This window comes from Cryptomeria japonica, unplaced genomic scaffold (assembly GCF_030272615.1).
Source record: "Cryptomeria japonica unplaced genomic scaffold, Sugi_1.0 HiC_scaffold_277, whole genome shotgun sequence".
NCBI lineage: Eukaryota > Viridiplantae > Streptophyta > Pinopsida > Cupressales > Cupressaceae > Cryptomeria > Cryptomeria japonica.
Window position 1 is genome coordinate 27,501 of NW_026729099.1, and position 25,000 is coordinate 52,500.

Here is a 25,000-nt window from a genome sequence, read left to right on the forward strand (position 1 = left end):
AAGGTGCGCACGATTCGGAGCTCGGTTTGCCCGGGGTGCGCACACCTTGGCTGGGTTGCGCACCCTTTGTGCGCTCCAAGGTGCGCACGAAGTCGGAGCTCGGTTTGCCCCGGGTGCGCACCTTCGCCAGGGTGCGCACCTTGATGCGCACGCCTTGGCTGGGCTGCGCACCTTGGTGGGCGCCATGGTGCGCACCTTTCGTGCGCTCCAAGGTGCGCACGAAGTCGGAGCTCGGTTTGCCCCGGGTGCGCACCTTGGTGGGCGCCATGGTGCACTCCGAGGTGCCCAAGATTGGTGCGCACCAAGGAGCGCTCCGAAGTGCGCTCCAAGGTGCGCAGGTGCGCGCGAAGTCGAAAGTTGGGTTAATTGTCCGGTTTGCCTCGGGTGCGCACCTTGCGTGCACCTTCGCCAGGGTGGGCGCCTTGGTGCGCACACCTTGGCTGGGCTGCGCACCCGGGCGCGCACACCTTGGCACCCGCGTTTCCTTCATTTTAAATTTTTTTTTTTTACAATCTCTCAAGTGGGAAATTCTATAATCTCAACTTTTTTTGCCTTTTCAGGAAACTTTTGAATGGAGCGCATCATTGGTGCGCTCCGAAGTGTGCTCCAAGGTGCGCACCTCTGGTGTGCTCCAAAGCTCTCTCTAGCTGCGTGCACCTGCCCCGGCCGCGCACCCGGCCCCGCCCAGCTTCGCTCACCTGTCCCGGGCGTCTGGTGCGGAACCTTAGAGTAAGAAACATCACCGTGCACCTTGGCCAACGTGCGCGACTCGACCGAGCGCGCACTGGCCGAGGTGCACACCGATTTCACCTGGGTGCGCGCGCAGCACCTCGGGCGCACCGGGGTGCGCGCACAACGCCCGGGTTGCACCGTGGCCTGTGTGCTCGGGGCGCCTCGGGTGCGCGCTCGGTGTCGCCCCCCGCGCGCGCGGTAGTGCGGGCAGCGCACCCCGGCCCGGCCCGGCCCCGACGAGAACGCAAACGGGCAAAAGGTTTATTCAAATAGCATTGCGACGCCCGGCGAAAAACTAAAAAAGGGTGCAACACCGGGACTTCCCGGGAGGTCACCCATCCCAGTACTACTCCGGCCCAAGCGCGCTTAACTGCGGAGTTCTGATGGGATCCGGTGCACTAACGCTGGTATGATCGCACCCGTTATGAGCTTGTCGCAGTGTGTACTTAGCAAACCGCGACCCACGTGCGAATCCACCCCGGCCACCCACCCCCGTCGAGGTGCACACCCTCCCTCGCGAAGTGCGCCCCGTTCGCCAAGTGTGAGCCCTGCCCGGGTGCGCGCACCTTGCTAGGGCGTCGGGTGTGCACCCGGCCCGGCCTACGTGCGTGCACCTGGACGGGGCGTCGTGTGCGTGCAGTGTCCCGTCTGCAACGCGGTGCCCACACACCACCTCGGGCGCAACGACCTGCGCTCACATGTGGGCCGAGTGCACCTTGGTGCATGTTCGGGGCGCCTCGGGTGCACGCTCGATCTTGCCCCGGTGCACCAAGGCGCTCGGTTTGCCCCGGGTGCGCACTTGGTGCAAGGTGGGCACCCAAAATAGGGATCAAGCACCAAAACACAAGTTTCGGGATGCAAAATGGGACCCAAGGACCACAAATGCGTTCCAAGACCCATGATGGGTCCACGAGAACAAAAATGTGTTCCGAGACTTAATAAACAAATATTGGGTTTTAGGAGAAGAAACATGCTCTGATGCCCAAAACGAGAATCGACCCCGAAAAGGCCACAGGCCAAAAGTGGGATGCGAGACAAAAAAAAATGGGACCCGAGGACCAAAATTGGGTTCCCAGGTCGAAGACAGGGCAACCGGACAAGAAACGACCTCTAAGGCTCGAAATGAGTCCCGACGACTAAAACTTGACAAGAAGCACCCATCAGGCACCCAACTCGACACCCATGGGATGCCGACCCACCCGGGCTTCCACCTAGCACACCTTGGCACCCACCCACCCTCGCACCCAACCTCGCACCCAACTTAGCACCTTTGAACCCACATTGGCACTCACCCTGACCCTGGCACCTTGGAACCCACATTGGCACTCACCTTGACCCTGGCACCCACCTTTGCACTCACCTTGGGACCCACCCTGGCTCCCACCTCGGCACCCACCCAGACACCCACCTTGGTTCCTTGGCACCCACCTTGGATCCTTGGCACCCACCCCGACACCCACCTTGGCACGCAACTTGGCTACTTGCCACCCACCTTGGCTCCTTGACGCCCACCCCGACAACCACCCCGTGACCTACCCTGGCTAGGGTTGGTGCACACCCACCCTGGTGCCCACCTTGGCACCCACCCCATGACCCACCTTGGCACGCACCTTAGTACCCACCCCGTTACCCACCCTAGGACCCACCCCGTGACCCACCTTGGCCAGGGTGGGTGCCTTGGTGCGCACAACTTGCCTGGGCTGCACACCAGGGCGGGCTCAAGATGGCACCCGCGTTCCGTTTTTTTCACTATCTTTCAAAACGGAAATTTTAAAATCTCGTTTTTTTTTTTTTTTTGCCTTTTCTGGAAATTAGTGAAGGCAGCGCATCAAAGGTGCGCAATGCTGGTGCGAACCCGGGAGCGCTCCGATGTGTGCTCCAAGGTGCGGCGTGCACGAAGTCCGAGCCCGGCTTGCCCCGGGTGCGCACCTCGCGTGCACCTTCGCCGGGGTGAGCACCTTGGCTGGGTTGCGCGCCCTGGTGCGCACCAAGGAGCGCTCTGAAGTGTGCTCCAAGGTGCGGCGTGCACGAAGTCGGAGCTCGGTTTGCCCCGGGTGTGCACCTCGGGTGCGCACCTCGCGTGCACCTTCGCTGCGGTGGGCACCTTGGCTGGGTTGCGCGCCTTGGTGGGCACCATGCAGTGCACGAAGTCGGAGCCCGGTTTGCCCCGGGCGCGCACCTCCGCCAGGGTGGGCACCTTGGTGCGCACAACTTGCCTGGGCTGCGCACCAGGAAGGGCTCAAGATGGCACCCGCGTTCCGTTTTTTTCACTATCTTTCAGAACGGAAATTTTAAAATATCGTTTTTTTTTGCCTTTTCTGGAAATTAGTGAAGGCAGCGCATCAAAGGTGCGCAACGCTGGTGCGAACCTGGGAGCGCTCCGATGTGTGCTCCAAGGTGCGGCGTGCACGAAGTCGGAGCCCGGTTTGCCCCGGGTGCGCCCTGGTGGGCACCATGGTGCGCACCAAGGAGCGCTCCGAAGTGTGCTCCAAGGTGCGGCCTGCACGAAGTCGGAGCCCGGTTTGCCCCGGGCGTGCACCGCGGGTGGGCACCTTGGTGCGCATGCCTTGCCTGGGCTGCGCACCAGGGCGGGCTCAAGATGGCACCCGCGTTCCGTTTTTTTCACTATCTTTCAAAACGGAAATTTTAAAATCTCATTTTTTTTTGCCTTTTCTGGAAATTAGTGAAGGCAGCGCATCAAAGGTGCGCACCTCGCTGCCCACCACGGTGCGCAACGCCGGTGGGCACCCGGGAGTGCTTCGAAGTGTGCTCCAAGGTGCTGCGTGCACGTTGTCGGAGCCCGGTTTGCCCCGGGTGCGCACCTCGCGTGCACCTTCGTCGGGGTGGGCACCTTGGCTGGGTTTGCCCCGGCTGCGCTCCGAAGCGGGGTTATTGGAGCGCCGCCTCTTTTTTTGTCGGAGCGTTTGGTGGGGTTTCTCGCATTGGCTCTTCCCAGGCCCGGTTGCCACCCTGGCGCGCACGAAGTCGGAAGTAGGGTTAATTGCCCGGGTGCGCACCTTTGCCAGGGTGGGCACCTTACCTGGGCTGTGCACCAGGGCGGGCTCAAGATGGCACCCGCGTTCCGTTTTTTTCACTATCTTTCAAAACGGAAATTTTAAAATCTCCTCTTTTTTTTGCCTTTTCTGGAAATTAGTGAAGGCAGCGCATCAAAGGTGCGCACCTCGCTGCCCACCTTGGTGTGCTCTGAGGTGCGCACCCGGGAGCGCTACGAAGTGTGCTCCAAGGTGCGGCGTGCACGTTGTCGGAGCCCGGTTTGCCCCGGGTGCGCACCTCGCCTGCACCTTGGCCGGGGTGGGCACCCTGGCTGGGTTTGCCCAGGGTGCGCTCCGAAGCGGGGTTACTGGAGCGCCCCCTCTTTTTTTGTCAGAGCGTTTGGTGGGGTTTCTCGCATTGGCTCTTCCCAGGCCCGGTTGTTGGGTGCGCTCCCACCCTGGCGCGCGCGAAGTTGGAAGTTGGGTTAATTGCCCGGGCGCGCACCTTCGCCAGGGTGGGCACCTTGGTGCGCACACCTTGGCTGGGCTGCGCACCAGGGCGGGCTCAAGATGGCACCAGCATTCCCTTTTTCTCACTATCTTTCAAAACGGAAATTTTAAAATCTCGTTTTTTTTTGCCTTTTATGGAAATTAGTGAAGGCATCGCATCAAAGGTGCGCACCTCGCTGCCCACCTTGGTGTGCTCCGAGGTGCCCACCACGGTGCGCTCCGAGGTGCCCACCACGGTGCGCAACGCCGGTGCGAACCCGGGAGCGCCCCGATGTGTGCTCCAAGGTGCGGCGTGCACGAAGCCGGACCCCGGTTTGCCCCGGGTGCGCACCTCGCGTGCACCTTGGTGCGCACACCTTGGCTGGGTTGCGCGGCCTGGTGGGCACCATGGTGCGCACCAAGGAGCGCTCCAAAGTGTGCTCCAAGGTGCGGCGTGCACGAAGTCCTAGCCCGGTTTGCCCCGGGTGCGCACCTTCGCCGCGGTGGGCACCATGGCGTGCACGAAGTCGGAGCCCGGTTTGCCCCGGGTGCGCACCTCGCGTGCACCTTCGCCGGGGTGGGCACCTCGGCTGGGTTGCGCGCCCTGGTGCGCACCAAGGAGCGCTCCGAAGTGTGCTCCAAGGTGCGGCGTGCACGAAGTCGGAGCCCGGTTTGCCCCGGGTGCGCACCTTCGCCGCGGTGGGCACCCTGGTGCGCACCATGGCGTGCACGAAGTCGGAGCCCGGTTTGCCCCGGGTGCGCACCTCGCGTGCACCTTCGGCGGGGTTGCGCGCCCTGGTGCGCACCAAGGAGCGCTCCGAAGTGTGCTCCAAGGTGCGGCGTGCACGAAGTCGGAGCCCGGTTTGCCCCGGGTGCGCACCTCGCGTGCACCTTCGGCGGGGTTGCGCGCCCTGGTGGGCACCATGGTGCGCACCAAGGAGCGCTCCGAAGTGTGCTCCAAGGTGCGGCGTGCACGAAGTCGGAGCCCGGTTTGCCCCGGGTGCGCACCTCGCGTGCACCTTCGCCGCGGTGGGCACCATGGCGTGCACGAAGTCGGAGCCCGGTTTGCCCCGGGTGCGCACCTCGCGTGCACCTTCGCCGGGGTGGGCACCTCGGCTGGGTTGCGCGCCCTGGTGCGCACCAAGGAGCGCTCCGAAGTGTGCTCCAAGGTGCGGCGTGCACGAAGTCGGAGCCCGGTTTGCCCCGGGTGCGCACCTCGCGTGCACCTTCGCCGCGGTGGGCACCATGGCGTGCACGAAGTCGGAGCCCGGTTTGCCCCGGGTGCGCACCCCGCGTGCACCTTCGCCGGGGTGGGCACCTCGGCTGGGTTGCGCGCCCTGGTGCGCACCAAGGAGCGCTCCGAAGTGTGCTCCAAGGTGCGGCGTGCACGAAGTCGGAGCCCGGTTTGCCCCGGGTGCGCACCTCGCGTGCACCTTCGCCGCGGTGGGCACCTTGGCTGGGTTGGGCACCATTGAGCGCTCCGAAGTGTGCTCCAAGGTGCGCACCATGGCCCTCCAAGGTGCGCAGCATGGCGTGCACGAAGTCGGAGCCCGGTTTGCCCCGGGTGCGCACCTCGCGTGCACCTTCGCCAGGGTGGGCACCTCGGTGCGCACACCTTCTCAATGTTTTCTTGCCTTTTCTGGAAATTGGTGAAGGCAGCGCATCAAAGGTGCGCACCTCGGTGTGCTCCGAGGTGCGAACCCGAGAGCGCTCCGAGGTGCCCACGAAGTCGAAAGTCTCGTTAATTGCATTGTTTTCCCCGGGTGCGCTCCGAGGTGCGCAACATCGGTGCGCACCAAGGAGGGCTCCGAAGTGTGCTCCAAGGTGCGCACGATTCGGAGCTCGGTTTGCCCGGGGTGCGCACACCTTGGCTGGGTTGCGCACCCTTTGTGCGCTCCAAGGTGCGCACGAAGTCGGAGCTCGGTTTGCCCCGGGTGCGCACCTTCGCCAGGGTGCGCACCTTGATGCGCACGCCTTGGCTGGGCTGCGCACCTTGGTGGGCGCCATGGTGCGCACCTTTCGTGCGCTCCAAGGTGCGCACGAAGTCGGAGCTCGGTTTGCCCCGGGTGCGCACCTTGGTGGGCGCCATGGTGCACTCCGAGGTGCCCAAGATTGGTGCGCACCAAGGAGCGCTCCGAAGTGCGCTCCAAGGTGCGCAGGTGCGCGCGAAGTCGAAAGTTGGGTTAATTGTCCGGTTTGCCTCGGGTGCGCACCTTGCGTGCACCTTCGCCAGGGTGGGCGCCTTGGTGCGCACACCTTGGCTGGGCTGCGCACCCGGGCGCGCACACCTTGGCACCCGCGTTTCCTTCATTTTAAATTTTTTTTTTTTACAATCTCTCAAGTGGGAAATTCTATAATCTCAACTTTTTTTGCCTTTTCAGGAAACTTTTGAATGGAGCGCATCATTGGTGCGCTCCGAAGTGTGCTCCAAGGTGCGCACCTCTGGTGTGCTCCAAAGCTCTCTCCAGCTGCGTGCACCTGCCCCGGCCGCGCACCCGGCCCCGCCCAGCTTCGCTCACCTGTCCCGGGCGTCTGGTGCGGAACCTTAGAGTAAGAAACATCACCGTGCACCTTGGCCAACGTGCGCGACTCGACCGAGCGCGCACTGGCCGAGGTGCACACCGATTTCACCTGGGTGCGCGCGCAGCACCTCGGGCGCACCGGGGTGCGCGCACAACGCCCGGGTTGCACCGTGGCCTGTGTGCTCGGGGCGCCTCGGGTGCGCGCTCGGTGTCGCCCCCCGCGCGCGCGGTAGTGCAGGCAGCGCACCCCGGCCCGGCCCGGCCCCGACGAGAACGCAAACGGGCAAAAGGTTTATTCAAATAGCATTGCGACGCCCGGCGAAAAACTAAGAAAGGGTGCAACACCGGGACTTCCCGGGAGGTCACCCATCCCAGTACTACTCCGGCCCAAGCGCGCTTAACTGCGGAGTTCTGATGGGATCCGGTGCACTAACGCTGGTATGATCGCACCCGTTATGAGCTTGTCGCAGTGTGTACTTAGCAAACCGCGACCCACGTGCGAATCCACCCCGGCCACCCACCCCCGTCGAGGTGCACACCCTCCCTCGCGAAGTGCGCCCCGTTCGCCAAGTGTGAGCCCTGCCCGGGTGCGCGCACCTTGCTAGGGCGTCGGGTGTGCACCCGGCCCGGCCTACGTGCGTGCACCTGGACGGGGCGTCGTGTGCGTGCAGTGTCCCGTCTGCAACGCGGTGCCCACACACCACCTCGGGCGCAACGACCTGCGCTCACATGTGGGCCGAGTGCACCTTGGTGCATGTTCGGGGCGCCTCGGGTGCACGCTCGATCTTGCCCCGGTGCACCAAGGCGCTCGGTTTGCCCCGGGTGCGCACTTGGTGCAAGGTGGGCACCCAAAATAGGGATCAAGCACCAAAACACAAGTTTCGGGATGCAAAATGGGACCCAAGGACCACAAATGCGTTCCAAGACCCATGATGGGTCCACGAGAACAAAAATGTGTTCCGAGACTTAATAAACAAATATTGGGTTTTAGGAGAAGAAACATGCTCTGATGCCCAAAACGAGAATCGACCCCGAAAAGGCCACAGGCCAAAAGTGGGATGCGAGACAAAAAAAAATGGGACCCGAGGACCAAAATTGGGTTCCCAGGTCGAAGACAGGGCAACCGGACAAGAAACGACCTCTAAGGCTCGAAATGAGTCCCGACGACTAAAACTTGACAAGAAGCACCCATCAGGCACCCAACTCGACACCCATGGGATGCCGACCCACCCGGGCTTCCACCTAGCACACCTTGGCACCCACCCACCCTCGCACCCAACCTCGCACCCAACTTAGCACCTTTGAACCCACATTGGCACTCACCCTGACCCTGGCACCTTGGAACCCACATTGGCACTCACCTTGACCCTGGCACCCACCTTTGCACTCACCTTGGGACCCACCCTGGCTCCCACCTCGGCACCCACCCAGACACCCACCTTGGTTCCTTGGCACCCACCTTGGATCCTTGGCACCCACCCCGACACCCACCTTGGCACGCAACTTGGCTACTTGCCACCCACCTTGGCTCCTTGACGCCCACCCCGACAACCACCCCGTGACCTACCCTGGCTAGGGTTGGTGCACACCCACCCTGGTGCCCACCTTGGCACCCACCCCATGACCCACCTTGGCACGCACCTTAGTACCCACCCCGTTACCCACCCTAGGACCCACCCCGTGACCCACCTTGGCCAGGGTGGGTGCCTTGGTGCGCACAACTTGCCTGGGCTGCACACCAGGGCGGGCTCAAGATGGCACCCGCGTTCCGTTTTTTTCACTATCTTTCAAAACGGAAATTTTAAAATCTCGTTTTTTTTTTTTTTTTGCCTTTTCTGGAAATTAGTGAAGGCAGCGCATCAAAGGTGCGCAATGCTGGTGCGAACCCGGGAGCGCTCCGATGTGTGCTCCAAGGTGCGGCGTGCACGAAGTCCGAGCCCGGCTTGCCCCGGGTGCGCACCTCGCGTGCACCTTCGCCGGGGTGAGCACCTTGGCTGGGTTGCGCGCCCTGGTGCGCACCAAGGAGCGCTCTGAAGTGTGCTCCAAGGTGCGGCGTGCACGAAGTCGGAGCTCGGTTTGCCCCGGGTGTGCACCTCGGGTGCGCACCTCGCGTGCACCTTCGCTGCGGTGGGCACCTTGGCTGGGTTGCGCGCCTTGGTGGGCACCATGCAGTGCACGAAGTCGGAGCCCGGTTTGCCCCGGGCGCGCACCTCCGCCAGGGTGGGCACCTTGGTGCGCACAACTTGCCTGGGCTGCGCACCAGGAAGGGCTCAAGATGGCACCCGCGTTCCGTTTTTTTCACTATCTTTCAGAACGGAAATTTTAAAATATCGTTTTTTTTTGCCTTTTCTGGAAATTAGTGAAGGCAGCGCATCAAAGGTGCGCAACGCTGGTGCGAACCTGGGAGCGCTCCGATGTGTGCTCCAAGGTGCGGCGTGCACGAAGTCGGAGCCCGGTTTGCCCCGGGTGCGCCCTGGTGGGCACCATGGTGCGCACCAAGGAGCGCTCCGAAGTGTGCTCCAAGGTGCGGCCTGCACGAAGTCGGAGCCCGGTTTGCCCCGGGTGTGCACCGCGGGTGGGCACCTTGGTGCGCATGCCTTGCCTGGGCTGCGCACCAGGGCGGGCTCAAGATGGCACCCGCGTTCCGTTTTTTTCACTATCTTTCAAAACGGAAATTTTAAAATCTCATTTTTTTTTGCCTTTTCTGGAAATTAGTGAAGGCAGCGCATCAAAGGTGCGCACCTCGCTGCCCACCACGGTGCGCAACGCCGGTGGGCACCCGGGAGTGCTTCGAAGTGTGCTCCAAGGTGCTGCGTGCACGTTGTCGGAGCCCGGTTTGCCCCGGGTGCGCACCTCGCGTGCACCTTCGTCGGGGTGGGCACCTTGGCTGGGTTTGCCCCGGCTGCGCTCCGAAGCGGGGTTATTGGAGCGCCGCCTCTTTTTTTGTCGGAGCGTTTGGTGGGGTTTCTCGCATTGGCTCTTCCCAGGCCCGGTTGCCACCCTGGCGCGCACGAAGTCGGAAGTAGGGTTAATTGCCCGGGTGCGCACCTTTGCCAGGGTGGGCACCTTACCTGGGCTGTGCACCCGGGCGGGCTCAAGATGGCACCCGCGTTCCGTTTTTTTCACTATCTTTCAAAACGGAAATTTTAAAATCTCCTCTTTTTTTTGCCTTTTCTGGAAATTAGTGAAGGCAGCGCATCAAAGGTGCGCACCTCGCTGCCCACCTTGGTGTGCTCTGAGGTGCGCACCCGGGAGCGCTACGAAGTGTGCTCCAAGGTGCGGCGTGCACGTTGTCGGAGCCCGGTTTGCCCCGGGTGCGCACCTCGCCTGCACCTTGGCCGGGGTGGGCACCCTGGCTGGGTTTGCCCAGGGTGCGCTCCGAAGCGGGGTTACTGGAGCGCCCCCTCTTTTTTTGTCAGAGCGTTTGGTGGGGTTTCTCGCATTGGCTCTTCCCAGGCCCGGTTGTTGGGTGCGCTCCCACCCTGGCGCGCGCGAAGTTGGAAGTTGGGTTAATTGCCCGGGCGCGCACCTTCGCCAGGGTGGGCACCTTGGTGCGCACACCTTGGCTGGGCTGCGCACCAGGGCGGGCTCAAGATGGCACCAGCATTCCCTTTTTCTCACTATCTTTCAAAACGGAAATTTTAAAATCTCGTTTTCTTTTGCCTTTTATGGAAATTAGTGAAGGCATCGCATCAAAGGTGCGCACCTCGCTGCCCACCTTGGTGTGCTCCGAGGTGCCCACCACGGTGCGCTCCGAGGTGCCCACCACGGTGCGCAACGCCGGTGCGAACCCGGGAGCGCCCCGATGTGTGCTCCAAGGTGCGGCGTGCACGAAGCCGGACCCCGGTTTGCCCCGGGTGCGCACCTCGCGTGCACCTTGGTGCGCACACCTTGGCTGGGTTGCGCGGCCTGGTGGGCACCATGGTGCGCACCAAGGAGCGCTCCGAAGTGTGCTCCAAGGTGCGGCGTGCACGAAGTCCTAGCCCGGTTTGCCCCGGGTGCGCACCTTCACCGCGGTGGGCACCATGGCGTGCACGAAGTCGGAGCCCGGTTTGCCCCGGGTGCGCACCTCGCGTGCACCTTCGCCGGGGTGGGCACCTCGGCTGGGTTGCGCGCCCTGGTGCGCACCAAGGAGCGCTCCGAAGTGTGCTCCAAGGTGCGGCGTGCACGAAGTCGGAGCCCGGTTTGCCCCGGGTGCGCACCTTCGCCGCGGTGGGCACCCTGGTGCGCACCATGGCGTGCACGAAGTCGGAGCCCGGTTTGCCCCGGGTGCGCACCTCGCGTGCACCTTCGGCGGGGTTGCGCGCCCTGGTGCGCACCAAGGAGCGCTCCGAAGTGTGCTCCAAGGTGCGGCGTGCACGAAGTCGGAGCCCGGTTTGCCCCGGGTGCGCACCTCGCGTGCACCTTCGGCGGGGTTGCGCGCCCTGGTGGGCACCATGGTGCGCACCAAGGAGCGCTCCGAAGTGTGCTCCAAGGTGCGGCGTGCACGAAGTCGGAGCCCGGTTTGCCCCGGGTGCGCACCTCGCGTGCACCTTCGCCGCGGTGGGCACCATGGCGTGCACGAAGTCGGAGCCCGGTTTGCCCCGGGTGCGCACCTCGCGTGCACCTTCGCCGGGGTGGGCACCTCGGCTGGGTTGCGCGCCCTGGTGCGCACCAAGGAGCGCTCCGAAGTGTGCTCCAAGGTGCGGCGTGCACGAAGTCGGAGCCCGGTTTGCCCCGGGTGCGCACCTCGCGTGCACCTTCGCCGCGGTGGGCACCATGGCGTGCACGAAGTCGGAGCCCGGTTTGCCTCGGGTGCGCACCCCGCGTGCACCTTCGCCGGGGTGGGCACCTCGGCTGGGTTGCGCGCCCTGGTGCGCACCAAGGAGCGCTCCGAAGTGTGCTCCAAGGTGCGGCGTGCACGAAGTCGGAGCCCGGTTTGCCCCGGGTGCGCACCTCGCGTGCACCTTCGCCGCGGTGGGCACCTTGGCTGGGTTGGGCACCATTGAGCGCTCCGAAGTGTGCTCCAAGGTGCGCACCATGGCCCTCCAAGGTGCGCAGCATGGCGTGCACGAAGTCGGAGCCCGGTTTGCCCCGGGTGCGCACCTCGCGTGCACCTTCGCCAGGGTGGGCACCTCGGTGCGCACACCTTCTCAATGTTTTCTTGCCTTTTCTGGAAATTGGTGAAGGCAGCGCATCAAAGGTGCGCACCTCGGTGTGCTCCGAGGTGCGAACCCGAGAGCGCTCCGAGGTGCCCACGAAGTCGAAAGTCGGGTTAATTGCATTGTTTTCCCCGGGTGCGCTCCGAGGTGCGCAACATCGGTGCGCACCAAGGAGGGCTCCGAAGTGTGCTCCAAGGTGCGCACGATTCGGAGCTCGGTTTGCCCGGGGTGCGCACACCTTGGCTGGGTTGCACACCCTTTGTGCGCTCCAAGGTGCGCACGAAGTCGGAGCTCGGTTTGCCCCGGGTGCGCACCTTCGCCAGGGTGCGCACCTTGATGCGCACGCCTTGGCTGGGCTGCGCACCTTGGTGGGCGCCATGGTGCGCACCTTTCGTGCGCTCCAAGGTGCGCACGAAGTCGGAGCTCGGTTTGCCCCGGGTGCGCACCTTGGTGGGCGCCATGGTGCACTCCGAGGTGCCCAAGATTGGTGCGCAACAAGGAGCGCTCCGAAGTGCGCTCCAAGGTGCGCAGGTGCGCGCGAAGTCGAAAGTTGGGTTAATTGTCCGGTTTGCCTCGGGTGCGCACCTTGCGTGCACCTTCGCCAGGGTGGGCGCCTTGGTGCGCACACCTTGGCTGGGCTGCGCACCCGGGCGCGCACACCTTGGCACCCGCGTTTCCTTCATTTTAAATTTTTTTTTTTTACAATCTCTCAAGTGGGAAATTCTATAATCTCAACTTTTTTTGCCTTTTCAGGAAACTTTTGAATGGAGCGCATCATTGGTGCGCTCCGAAGTGTGCTCCAAGGTGCGCACCTCTGGTGTGCTCCAAAGCTCTCTCCAGCTGCGTGCACCTGCCCCGGCCGCGCACCCGGCCCCGCCCAGCTTCGCTCACCTGTCCCGGGCGTCTGGTGCGGAACCTTAGAGTAAGAAACATCACCGTGCACCTTGGCCAACGTGCGCGACTCGACCGAGCGCGCACTGGCCGAGGTGCACACCGATTTCACCTGGGTGCGCGCGCAGCACCTCGGGCGCACCGGGGTGCGCGCACAACGCCCGGGTTGCACCGTGGCCTGTGTGCTCGGGGCGCCTCGGGTGCGCGCTCGGTGTCGCCCCCGCGCGCGCGGTAGTGCGGGCAGCGCACCCCGGCCCGGCCCGGCCCCGACGAGAACGCAAACGGGCAAAAGGTTTATTCAAATAGCATTGCGACGCCCGGCGAAAAACTAAGAAAGGGTGCAACACCGGGACTTCCCGGGAGGTCACCCATCCTAGTACTACTCCGGCCCAAGCGCGCTTAACTGCGGAGTTCTGATGGGATCCGGTGCACTAACGCTGGTATGATCGCACCCGTTATGAGCTTGTCGCAGTGTGTACTTAGCAAACCGCGACCCACGTGCGAATCCACCCCGGCCACCCACCCCCGTCGAGGTGCACACCCTCCCTCGCGAAGTGCGCCCCGTTCGCCAAGTGTGAGCCCTGCCCGGGTGCGCGCACCTTGCTAGGGCGTCGGGTGTGCACCCGGCCCGGCCTACGTGCGTGCACCTGGACGGGGCGTCGTGTGCGTGCAGTGTCCCGTCTGCAACGCGGTGCCCACACACCACCTCGGGCGCAACGACCTGCGCTCACATGTGGGCCGAGTGCACCTTGGTGCATGTTCGGGGCGCCTCGGGTGCACGCTCGATCTTGCCCCGGTGCACCAAGGCGCTCGGTTTGCCCCGGGTGCGCACTTGGTGCAAGGTGGGCACCCAAAATAGGGATCAAGCACCAAAACACAAGTTTCGGGATGCAAAATGGGACCCAAGGACCACAAATGCGTTCCAAGACCCATGATGGGTCCACGAGAACAAAAATGTGTTCCGAGACTTAATAAACAAATATTGGGTTTTAGGAGAAGAAACATGCTCTGATGCCCAAAACGAGAATCGACCCCGAAAAGGCCACAGGCCAAAAGTGGGATGCGAGACAAAAAAAAATGGGACCCGAGGACCAAAATTGGGTTCCCAGGTCGAAGACAGGGCAACCGGACAAGAAACGACCTCTAAGGCTCGAAATGAGTCCCGACGACTAAAACTTGACAAGAAGCACCCATCAGGCACCCAACTCGACACCCATGGGATGCCGACCCACCCGGGCTTCCACCTAGCACACCTTGGCACCCACCCACCCTCGCACCCAACCTCGCACCCAACTTAGCACCTTTGAACCCACATTGGCACTCACCCTGACCCTGGCACCTTGGAACCCACATTGGCACTCACCTTGACCCTGGCACCCACCTTTGCACTCACCTTGGGACCCACCCTGGCTCCCACCTCGGCACCCACCCAGACACCCACCTTGGTTCCTTGGCACCCACCTTGGATCCTTGGCACCCACCCCGACACCCACCTTGGCACGCAACTTGGCTACTTGCCACCCACCTTGGCTCCTTGACGCCCACCCCGACAACCACCCCGTGACCTACCCTGGCTAGGGTTGGTGCACACCCACCCTGGTGCCCACCTTGGCACCCACCCCATGACCCACCTTGGCACGCACCTTAGTACCCACCCTGTTACCCACCCTAGGACCCACCCCGTGACCCACCTTGGCCAGGGTGGGTGCACCCACCCTGGTGCCCACCTTGGCACCCACCCATCCTAGCACCCAGCCTGTGACCGGGCTTGGAACCCAACCTTGCACCCGTCTTGGCCAGTGTGGGTGCGCACCCATCCTGGCACCCACGTTGTGACACACCCTTTAACCCACGCACCCTAGCAGCCACGTTGGCACCCACCTTGGAACACAACCTAGCAACTTGGCACCCACCCCGTGACCCACCTTGGCATCCACCATAGCAGTCGCCCACTTGGCACCCACCTTGGAACCCAAGTTGGCACCCACCTCGGCACCCACCTTGACACTTGTGGACCCACCTTGCCACTCACCCTAGCATCGACCCATCCTAGCACCCACCCTGGCACCTTTGCACCCTAGCACTCACCCATCCTAGCACCTAACCTGTGACCCACCTTGACACTCACCCTCGCACCCACCTTGGAACCCAACCTAGCACCCACCCACCCTGACACCAACCCTAGCACCTACCCACCCTTGCACCCACCCTGTGACCCATCTTGGCACCCACCCATCCTACCACTCAACCTATCACCCACCTTCTCACCCACCTTGGCATCCACCTTAGCACCCACCCACACTGGCACCTTGGCACCCACCTCGGGCAAGGTGGGTGCACACCCACCCTGACACCCAATTTAGAACCAACCGAGCATGTTACCCACCTTGGCACCCACATTGCAGCCCACCCTAGTACCCACCCTATGACCCACATTGGCATCCACACCCTAGCACCCAGGCACCTCGACACCCGCCTTGACACGCACCCTAGCACTAAACCTGTGACCCACCTTGGAACTCACCCTAGAACCCACCCACCCTGTGAACCACCTTGGCATCCACCTTAGCACCCACCCACCTTGGCACCCACTCTAGCACTCACCCATCCTAACACCCAACTTGTTACCCACCTTGGCACCCGCCCTCGCGTCCACCTTGAAACCCACCCTAGCACCCACCCACGCAGGAGCCCACCTTGGCACCCAACCTAACACCCACGCATCCTGGCACCCAACTTGTGACCCACCTTGGAACCCACCCTAGTACCCACCTTTGAACCCACTATATCACCAACCCACCTTGGCACCCACCCTATGACCCTCTTTGGAATCCACCCTAGCACGCACCCACCCTGGCACCCACCATGGAGCGCACCCTAGCACCCACCCACCTCGGCACGCACCTCAACACCCACCTTGGTGTGCGCACTGCGCCAACCTCTCAAAGACCCTATGTGGTGCGCTCCAAAGTGTACACCTTTGGTGCGCTCCAAGGTGCGCACCTTTGGTGCACACCGAGGTGCACACCAAAGTGTGCACCGAGGTGAGCACCAAAGTGCACTCCAAGGTGCACACCAAGGCGTGCACCTTTGGTGCGGTCAATGCAAACGAATTCGGAAGTTGGGGTCGATGTCCTAATCGCTGCTGCAGACTACACGTATGAGAATCGGACAAATAGCTTTATATAGGGGAGGTGTTGCGTTTGATGGGTCGACTCCCCTGGTTGTGTGCACTGCACCAACTTCAAAGACCCTGTCTTGTTTAAGAAGTCAAAAGTTGGGGTGGATGTCCTAATCATTGCTGCAGTCTACGCATGTATGAGAATCAGACAAATAGCTTATATAGGGGAGGTGTTGCATTCGGTGGGTTGACTCCCCTGGTTGTGCGCACTGCGCCAACCTCAAAGACCCCGCATAGCAGAAGAAGTCGGAAGTCGGATTTTGGTGAGCACCAAGGCGTGCACCTTTGGTGCGGTCAACGCAGACGAATTCAGAAGTTGGGGTGGATGTCCTAATCGTTGTTGCAGGCTACACATGTATGAGAATCAGACAAATAGCTTATATAGGGGAGGTGTTGGGTTTGATGGGTCAACTCCCTTGGTTGTGCGCATTACGCCAACCTCAAAGACCTTGTTTTCGTTAAGAAGTCAAAAGTTGGGGTCAATGTCCTAATGGCTCCTGTAGGCTACACATGTATGAGAATCGGACAAATAGCTTATATAGGGGAGGTGTTGGGTTTGATGGGTCGACTCCCCTGGTTGTGCGCATTACGTCAACCTCAAAGACCTTGTTTTCGTTAAGAAGTCAAAAGTTGGGGTCGATGTCCTAATTGCTCCTGTAGACTACACATGTATGAGAATCAGACAAATAGCTTATATAGGGGAGGTGTTGGGTTTGATGGGTTGACTCCCCTAGTTGTTCGCATTACACCAACCTCAAAGACCTTGTTTTCGTTTAGAAGCCGAAAGTTGGGGTCGATGTCCTAATTGCTCCTGCAGGCTACGCATGTATGAGAATCAGACAAATAGCTTATATAGGGGAGGTGTTGGGTTTGATGGGTCGACTCCCCTGGTTGTGCGCATTGCGCCAACCTCAAAGACCCTGCATTGCGGATGAAGTCGAAAGTCAGAGTTTGGTGTGCTACAAGGTGTGGTCGAAGGTGCTCACCTAGGTGTGCACCTTTGGAGCGCAGGAAAAGTGCCCTCCAAAAGTGCGCACCTTTGGAGTGCACAAAAGTGCCCTCCAAAAGTGCGCACCTTTGGAGCGCACAAAAGTGCCCTCCAAAAAGTGCCCTCCAAAAGTGCGCACCTTTGGAGCGCACAAAAGTGCCCTCCAAAAAGTGCCCTCCAAAAGTGCGCACCTTTGGAGTGCAGAAAAGTGCCCTCCAAAAAGTGCCCTCCAAAAGTGTGCACCTTTGGAGTGCACAAAAGTGCCCTCCAAAAGTGCGCACCTTTGGAGCGCAGAAAAGTGCCCTCCAAAAAGTGCCCTCCAAAAGTGCGCACCTTTGGAGCGCAGAAAAGTGCCCTCCAAAAAGTGCCCTCCAAAAGTGCGCACCTTTGGAGCGCAGAAAAGTGCCCTCCAAAAAGTGCCCTCCAAAAGTGCGCACCTTTGGAGCGCAGAAAAGTGCCCTCCAAAAAGTGCCCTCCAAAAGTGCGCACCTTTGGAGCGCACAAAAGTGCCCTCCAAAAAGTGCCCTCCAAAAGTGCGCACCTTTGGAGCGCACAAAAGTGCCCTCCAAAAGTGCGCACCTTTGGAGCGCACAAAAGTGCCCTCCAAAAGTGCGCACTTTTGGTGCGCACCAAGGCGCTGGTTCGGTCGTTGCAGGCGAGTTCGGAAGTTGGGGTCGATGTCCTGAGCGGAGGTGCAAACTACACAGGTGTCGGAATCGGACAAATAGCTTATATAGGGGAGGTGTATGCTTCGATGGGTCGACTCCCCAGGTTGAGCGCACCGCGCCAACCTCAAAGACCCTACGGTATGGATGAAGTCGGAAGTTGGGTCCGATGACCGATTCGATTAGTAGGTATGCTCATGAGGTCGGAATTTGGGTCCGATGACCTGCCATGTGCAGGAAGGCGAATGTTGGCACTGTGCGTTGCAAGGTGCACACCAAGGTGCTGGTGCGGTCTTTTTAGTCGAGTTCGGAAGTTGGGGTCGATGTCCTGATCGGAGGTGCAAGCTACACAGGTGTGGGAATCGGACAAATAGCTTATATAGGGGAGGTGTATGCTTCGTTGGGTCGACTCCCCGGGTTGAGCGCACCGCGCCAACCTCAAAGACCCTACGGTATGGATGAAGTCGGAAGTTGGGTCCGATGACCGATTCGATATGTAGGCATACTCGCGAGGTCGGAATTTGGGTCCGATGACCTGCCATGTGCAGGAAGGCGAATGTTGGCACTGTGCGTTGCAAGGTGCGCACCAAGGCGCTGGTTCGGTCGTTGCAGGCGAGTTCGGAAGTTGGGGTCGATGTCCTGATCGGAGGTGCAAACTACACAGGTGTGGGAATCGGACAAATAGCTTATATAGGGGAGGTGTATGCTTCGTTGGGTCGACTCCCCGGGTTGAGCGCACCGCGCCAACCTCAAAGACCCTACGGTATGGATGAAGTCGGAAGTTGTGTCCGATGACCGATTCGATATGTAGGCATACTCGCGAGGTCGGAATTTGGGTCCGATGACCTGCCATGTGCAGGAAGGCGAATGTTGGGACTGTGCGTCGCAAGGTGCGCACCAAGGCGCTGGTGCCGTCGTTGCAGTCGAGTTCGGAAGTTGGGGTCGATGTCCTGGTCAGAGGTGCAAACTACACAGGTGTGGGAATCGGACAAATAGCTTATATAGGGGAGGTGTATGCTTCGATGGGTCGACTCCCCGGGTTGAGCGCACCGCGCCAACCTCAAAGACCCTACAGTATGGATGAAGTCGGAAGTTGGGTCCGATGACCGATTCGATACGTAGGCATATTGGCGAGGTCTGAATTTGTGTCCGATGACCTGCCATGCGCAGGAAGGCGGAATTTGGGTCCGATGACCGAGTTGATGGCGTGCCATGCGCAGAAAGGCGGAATTTGGGTCCGATGACCGAGTTGATGTTGATGGCCCGCCATGCACAGGAAGGCGGAATTTGGGTCCGATGACCGATTTGAAGGCGTGCCATGCGCAGAAAGGCGGAGTTTGGGTCCGATGACCGAGTTGATATTGATGGCCCGCCATGCGCAGGAAGGCGGAATTTGGGTCCGATGACCTGACATACGCATGGAGTCCGACTCGGGGGCCGATGTTCGATTCGATGACTTGCATTGTGGGTAAAGTCGGAAGTTGTGGTCTTTGACCCGATTCGATGACCAGACTTCGGCTGCTTGAGAATCGGACAAATAACTTATATAGGGGAGGTAGTGTTCTCGAGCATCCTCCCCCCGTGCCCGTTTATGTCGATTGATGCTGGTGCTCGACTGGTTGGAGCGCTCGGATGCAAAAATCTTGCACCAGGATTTATCGATTGTGATGGACACGGCAAGTCTCCTGATTGCTATGCAGGAGCTCATCGTGAATCTCTATGCGGCCTTGGTATGGACTCGACCTGCGGAATGGTTCGGCAATGGTAGTCGCTCCAACACGTCCTTGCAATGGCCACAGAGGTGATTCGACTAGAGCTCCAGTCTAGCTTTTGGGTTGCTTGGCGGACTGGTATAGCCGCGATCGAGTTCCGGCCATGAACGTTTTAGATAGCTCTTGGGCTTTCTGGGACGGAAGTCGGAAGTTTGGGCTGTTGTCCGATTTGATGACCATTCTTCGGATGTGTGAGAATCGGACAAATAACTTATATAGGGGACTGTGTTGTCTCACGCAGCCCCCTCCGTGCCCCTCTATCTCGACCGATGTTGGTGCTTGAAAGGGTTGGGATCGCTCGAATTTATAAACGTGCACCACCATTTGTCGAGTGTGAGGGACGCGGCAGGTCTCCTAAATGCTATACGGGCGCTCTCTGAGAATCTCTATCCGGCCTCGACACAGACTAGTCTTGCTGAATGGTTTGGCACTGGTAGTCGATCCAACACGTCGTTGTTGTGGCCGCCTAGGCGATTCGATTCGAGCCCCCGTCTAGCTTTTGGGTTGCTTGGCGGATTTTGCCCTATCCGCAAGTGAGCTCGGTCCCTAAACGTTCGAGAAACCCGATTGCTATGCGCCGACTCTCTTTCTTGCGAGCCTCCATCTAGCTTTTGGGTCTCTACGGAACGGAAGTCGGAATCTGGGACCGTTGTTTGATTCGACGAGGCAGACTACGGTTGTGCGAGAATCGGACAAATAACTTATATAGGGGAGGTGTTGACTGGAGCATTCTCCCCCGTGCCCCTCTAACTCGACCAATGCTGGCGCTCGAACGGTGGTAGCGCTCGGATTTTCGTTGAGCGCCAGCATTGGTCGATTTAGAGGGGCATGCGAGATTCCCGAATGCTATGCGAGGGCTCTAACGGAAATGTCTATTGGTTTCGGTATGGATGCAATTGCGAGTGGTTCGGCAAAGGTAGTCGTTCCGATGCGTCCATGTCGTGGCCAAATCGATAATTCGATTTGAGCCCTCGTATAGCATTTGGGTCTCTCGATGTGATTCCGCATTCCAGTCCCTTTGGGCACTGCTTGAGCCGCATCCCAGGGGGTTCCCTTCCCAATAATCTGCCTCGCAACCCGATTGCTATGCGGTGAGGCTCCTCGGCCGCCTCGGAACTATCTGTGTATCAGACGCATCGCGGGATAAGGGGTTGGCAACGGTAGTCGCCCCAAGCGCGTCCGATGCTTGGACCATTCCGAGGCGGCCCTGAAGCCTCTTCCGTCTAGCCGTTGGGTCCTTCTCGCCGCATCCCTTGCCTCGCACCCCGATTGCTATGCGGTGAGGCTCCTCGGCCGCCTTGGAACTATCTGTGTATCAGACGCATCGCGGGATAAGGGGTTGTCACTGGTAGTCGCCCCAAGCGCGTCCGATGCTTGGACCATTCCGAGGCGGCCCTGAAGCCTCTTCCGTCTAGCCGTTGGGTCCTTCTCGCCGCATCCCTCGACTCGCACCCCGATTGCTATGCGGTGAGGCTCCTCGGCCGCCTTGGAACTATCTGTGTATCGGACGCGTCGCGGGATAAGGGGTTGTCACTGGTAGTCGCCCCAAGCGCGTCCGATGCTTGGACCATTCCGAGGCGGCCCTGAAGCCTCTTCCGTCTAGCCGTTGGGTCCTTCTCGCCGCATCCCTCGCCTCGCACCCCGATTGCTATGCGGTGAGGCTCCTCGGCCGCCTTGGAACTATCTGTGTATCGGACGCGTCGCGGGATAAGGGGTTGTCACTGGTAGTCGCCCCAAGCGCGTGCGATGCATGGACCATTCCCAGGCGGCCCTGAAGCCTCTTCCGTCTAGCCGTTGGGTCCTTCTCGCCGCATCCCTCGCCTCGCACCCCGATTGCTATGCGGTGAGGCTCCTCGGCCGCCTTGGAACTATCTGTGTATCGGACGCGTCGCGGGATAAGGGGTTGTCACTGGTAGTCGCCCCAAGCGCGTCCGATGCTTGGACCATTCCGAGGCGGCCCTGAAGCCTCTTCCGTCTAGCCGTTGGGTCCTTCTCGCCGCATCCCTCGCCTCGCACCCCGATTGCTATGCGGTGAGGCTCCTCGGCCGCCTTGGAACTATCTGTGTATCGGACGCGTCGCGGGATAAGGGGTTGTCACTGGTAGTCGCCCCAAGCGCGTCCGATGCTTGGACCATTCCGAGGCGGCCCTGAAGCCTCTTCCGTCTAGCCGTTGGGTCCTTCTCGCCGCATCCCTCGCCTCGCACCCCGATTGCTATGCGGTGAGGCTCCTCGGCCGCCTTGGAACTATCTGTGTATCGGACGCGTCGCGGGATAAGGGGTTGTCACTGGTAGTCGCCCCAAGCGCGTCCGATGCTTGGACCATTCCGAGGCGGCCCTGAAGCCTCTTCCGTCTAGCCGTTGGGTCCTTCTCGCCGCATCCCTCGCCTCGCACCCCGATTGCTATGCGGTGAGGCTCCTCGGCCGCCTTGGAACTATCTGTGTATCGGACGCATCGCGGGATAAGGGGTTGTCACTGGTAGTCGCCCCAAGCGCGTCCGATGCTTGGACCATTCCGAGGCGGCCCTGAAGCCTCTTCCGTCTAGCCGTTGGGTCCTTCTCGCCGCATCCCTCGCCTCGCACCCCGATTGCTATGCGGTGAGGCTCCTCGGCCGCCTTGGAACTATCTGTGTATCGGACGCGTCGCGGGATAAGGGGTTGTCACTGGTAGTCGCCCCAAGCGCGTCCGATGCTTGGACCATTCCGAGGCGGCCCTGAAGCCTCTTCCGTCTAGCCGTTGGGTCCTTCTCGCCGCATCCCTCGCCTCGCACCCCGATTGCTATGCGGTGAGGCTCCTCGGCCGCCTTGGAACTATCTGTGTATCGGACGCGTCGCGGGATAAGGGGTTGTCACTGGTAGTCGCCCCAAGCGCGTCCGATGCTTGGACCATTCCGAGGCGGACCTGAAGCCTCTTCCGTCTAGCCGTTGGGTCCTTCTCGCCGCATCCCTCGCCTCGCACCCCGATTGCTATGCGGTGAGGCTCCTCGGCCGCCTTGGAACTATCTGTGTATCGGACGCGTCGCGGGATAAGGGGTTGTCACTGGTAGTCGCCCCAAGCGCGTCCGATGCTTGGACCATTCCGAGGCGGCCCTGAAGCCTCTTCCGTCTAGCCGTTGGGTCCTTCTTGCCGCATCCCTCGCCTCGCACCCCGATTGCTATGCGGTGAGGCTCCTCGGCCGCCTTGGAACTATCTGTGTATCGGACGCGTCGCGGGATAAGGGGTTGTCACTGGTAGTCGCCCCAAGCGCGTCCGATGCTTGGACCATTCCGAGGCGGCCCTGAAGCCTCTTCCGTCTAGCCGTTGGGTCCTTCTCGCCGCATCCCTCGCCTCGCACCCCGATTGCTATGCGGTGAGGCTCCTCGGCCGCCTTGGAACTATCTGTGTATCGGACGCATCGCGGGATAAGGGGTTGTCACTGGTAGTCGCCCCAAGCGCGTCCGATGCTTGGACCATTCCGAGGCGGCCCTGAAGCCTCTTCCGTCTAGCCGTTGGGTCCTTCTCGCCGCATCCCTCGCCTCGCACCCCGATTGCTATGCGGTGAGGCTCCTCGGCCGCCTTGGAACTATCTGTGTATCGGACGCGTCGCGGGATAAGGGGTTGTCACTGGTAGTCGCCCCAAGCGCGTCCGATGCTTGGACCATTCCGAGGCGGACCTGAAGCCTCTTCCGTCTAGCCGTTGGGTCCTTCTCGCCGCATCCCTCGCCTCGCACCCCGATTGCTATGCGGTGAGGCTCCTCGGCCGCCTTGGAACTATCTGTGTATCGGACGCGTCGCGGGATAAGGGGTTGTCACTGGTAGTCGCCCCAAGCGCGTCCGATGCTTGGACCATTCCGAGGCGGCCCTGAAGCCTCTTCCGTCTAGCCGTTGGGTCCTTCTCGCCGCATCCCTCGCCTCGCACCCCGATTGCTATGCGGTGAGGCTCCTCGGCCGCCTTGGAACTATCTGTGTATCGGACGCGTCGCGGGATAAGGGGTTGTCACTGGTAGTCGCCCCAAGCGCGTCCGATGCTTGGACCATTCCGAGGCGGACCTAAAGCCTCTTCCCTCTAGCCGTTGGGGCTTTCTCGCCGCATCCCTCGCCTCGCACCCCGATTGCTATTCGGTGAGGCTCCTCGGCCGCCTTGGAACTATCTGTGTATCGGACGCATCGCGGGATAAGGGGTTGGCAGTGGTAGTCGCCCCAAGCGCGTCCGATGCTTGGACCATTCCGAGGCGGCCCTGCAGCCTCTTCCGTCTAGCCGTTGGGGCCATCTCGCTGCATCCCCCACCTCGCACCACGATTGCTATGCGGTGAGGCTCCTTGGCCGCCTCGGAACTATCTGTGTATCGGACGCATCGCGGGATAAGGGGTTGTCACTGGTAGTCGCCCCAAGCGCGTCCGATGCTTGGACTATTCCGAGGCGGCCCTGCAGCCTCTTCCGTCTAGCCGTTGGGGCCATCTCGCCGCATCCCCCAGCTCCTCGGCCGCCTCGGAACTATCTGTGTATCGGACGCATCGCGGGATAAGGGGTTGGCAGTGGTAGTCGCCCCAAGCGCGTTCGATGCTTGGACTATTCCGAGGCGGCCCCGCAGCCTCTTCCGTCTACCCTTTGGGGCCATCTCGCCGCATCCCTCGCCTCGCACCCCGATTGCTATGCGGTGAGGCTCCTCGGCCGCCTGGGAACTATCTTCGTATCGGATGCATCGCGGGATAAGGGGTTGTCACTGGTAGTCGCCCCAAGCGCGTCCGATGCTTGGACTATTCCGAGGCGGCCCTGTGGCCTCTTCCGTCTAGCCGTTGGGGCCATCTCGCCGCATCCCTCACCTCGCACCCCCATTGGTATGCGGTGAGGCTCCTCGGCCGCCTTGGAACTGTCTTCGTATCGGAAGCATCGCGGGATAAGGGGTTGTCACTGGTAGTCGCCCCAAGCGCGTCCGATGCTTGGACTATTCCGAGGCGGCCCTGCAGCCTCTTCCGTCTAGCCGTTGGGGCCATCTCGCCGCATCCCCCACCTCGCACCCGGATTGCTATGCGGTGAGGCTCCTCGGCCGCCTTGGAACTATCTTCGTATCGGACGCATCGCGGGATAAGGGGTTGTCACTGGTAGTCGCCCCAAGCGCGTCCGATGCTTGGACTATTCCGACGCGGCCCTGTGGCCTCTTCCGTCTAGCCGTTGGGGCCATCTCGCCGCATCCCCCACCTCGCACCCCGATTGCTATGCGGTGAGGCTCCTCGGCCGCCTTGGAACCATCTTCGTATCGGACGCATCGCGGGATGAGGGGTTGTCACTGGTAGTCGCCCCAAGCGCGTCCGATGCTTGGACCATTCCGAGGCGGCCCTGAAGCCTCTTCCGTCTAGCCGTTGGGGCCTTCCCGCCCCATCCCTCGCCTCGCACCCCCGATTGCTATGCGGTGAGGCTCCTCGGCCGCCTTGGAACCATCTGTGTATCGGACGCATCGCGGGATAAGGGGTTGGCACTGGTAGTCGCCCCAAGCGCGTCCGATGCTTGGAGCATTCCGAGGTGGCCCTGAAGCCTCTTCCGTCTAGCCGTTGGGGCCTTCCCGCCCCATCCCTCGCCTCGCACCCCGATTGATATGCGGTGAGGCTCCTCGGCCGCCTTGGAACTATCTGTGTATCGGACGCATCGCG

General features: G+C 61.3%; 3 non-coding genes across 3 annotated transcripts; all 3 read right to left on the bottom strand.

Moving 5' to 3' along the window:
* Positions 1–1,034: 1,034 nt before the first annotated feature.
* LOC131870009 (5S ribosomal RNA) lies at positions 1,035–1,153 on the bottom strand. The gene has a single exon (XR_009368377.1). It is a non-coding gene; the product is annotated as a 5S ribosomal RNA (ribosomal RNA).
* Positions 1,154–7,069: 5,916 nt separating this feature from the next.
* Positions 7,070–7,188, bottom strand: LOC131869977 (5S ribosomal RNA). The gene has a single exon (XR_009368345.1). It is a non-coding gene; the product is annotated as a 5S ribosomal RNA (ribosomal RNA).
* A 5,915-nt stretch (positions 7,189–13,103) lies between these two features.
* LOC131869987 (5S ribosomal RNA) lies at positions 13,104–13,222 on the bottom strand. The gene has a single exon (XR_009368355.1). It is a non-coding gene; the product is annotated as a 5S ribosomal RNA (ribosomal RNA).
* Between the last annotated feature and the right edge of the window lie 11,778 nt (positions 13,223–25,000).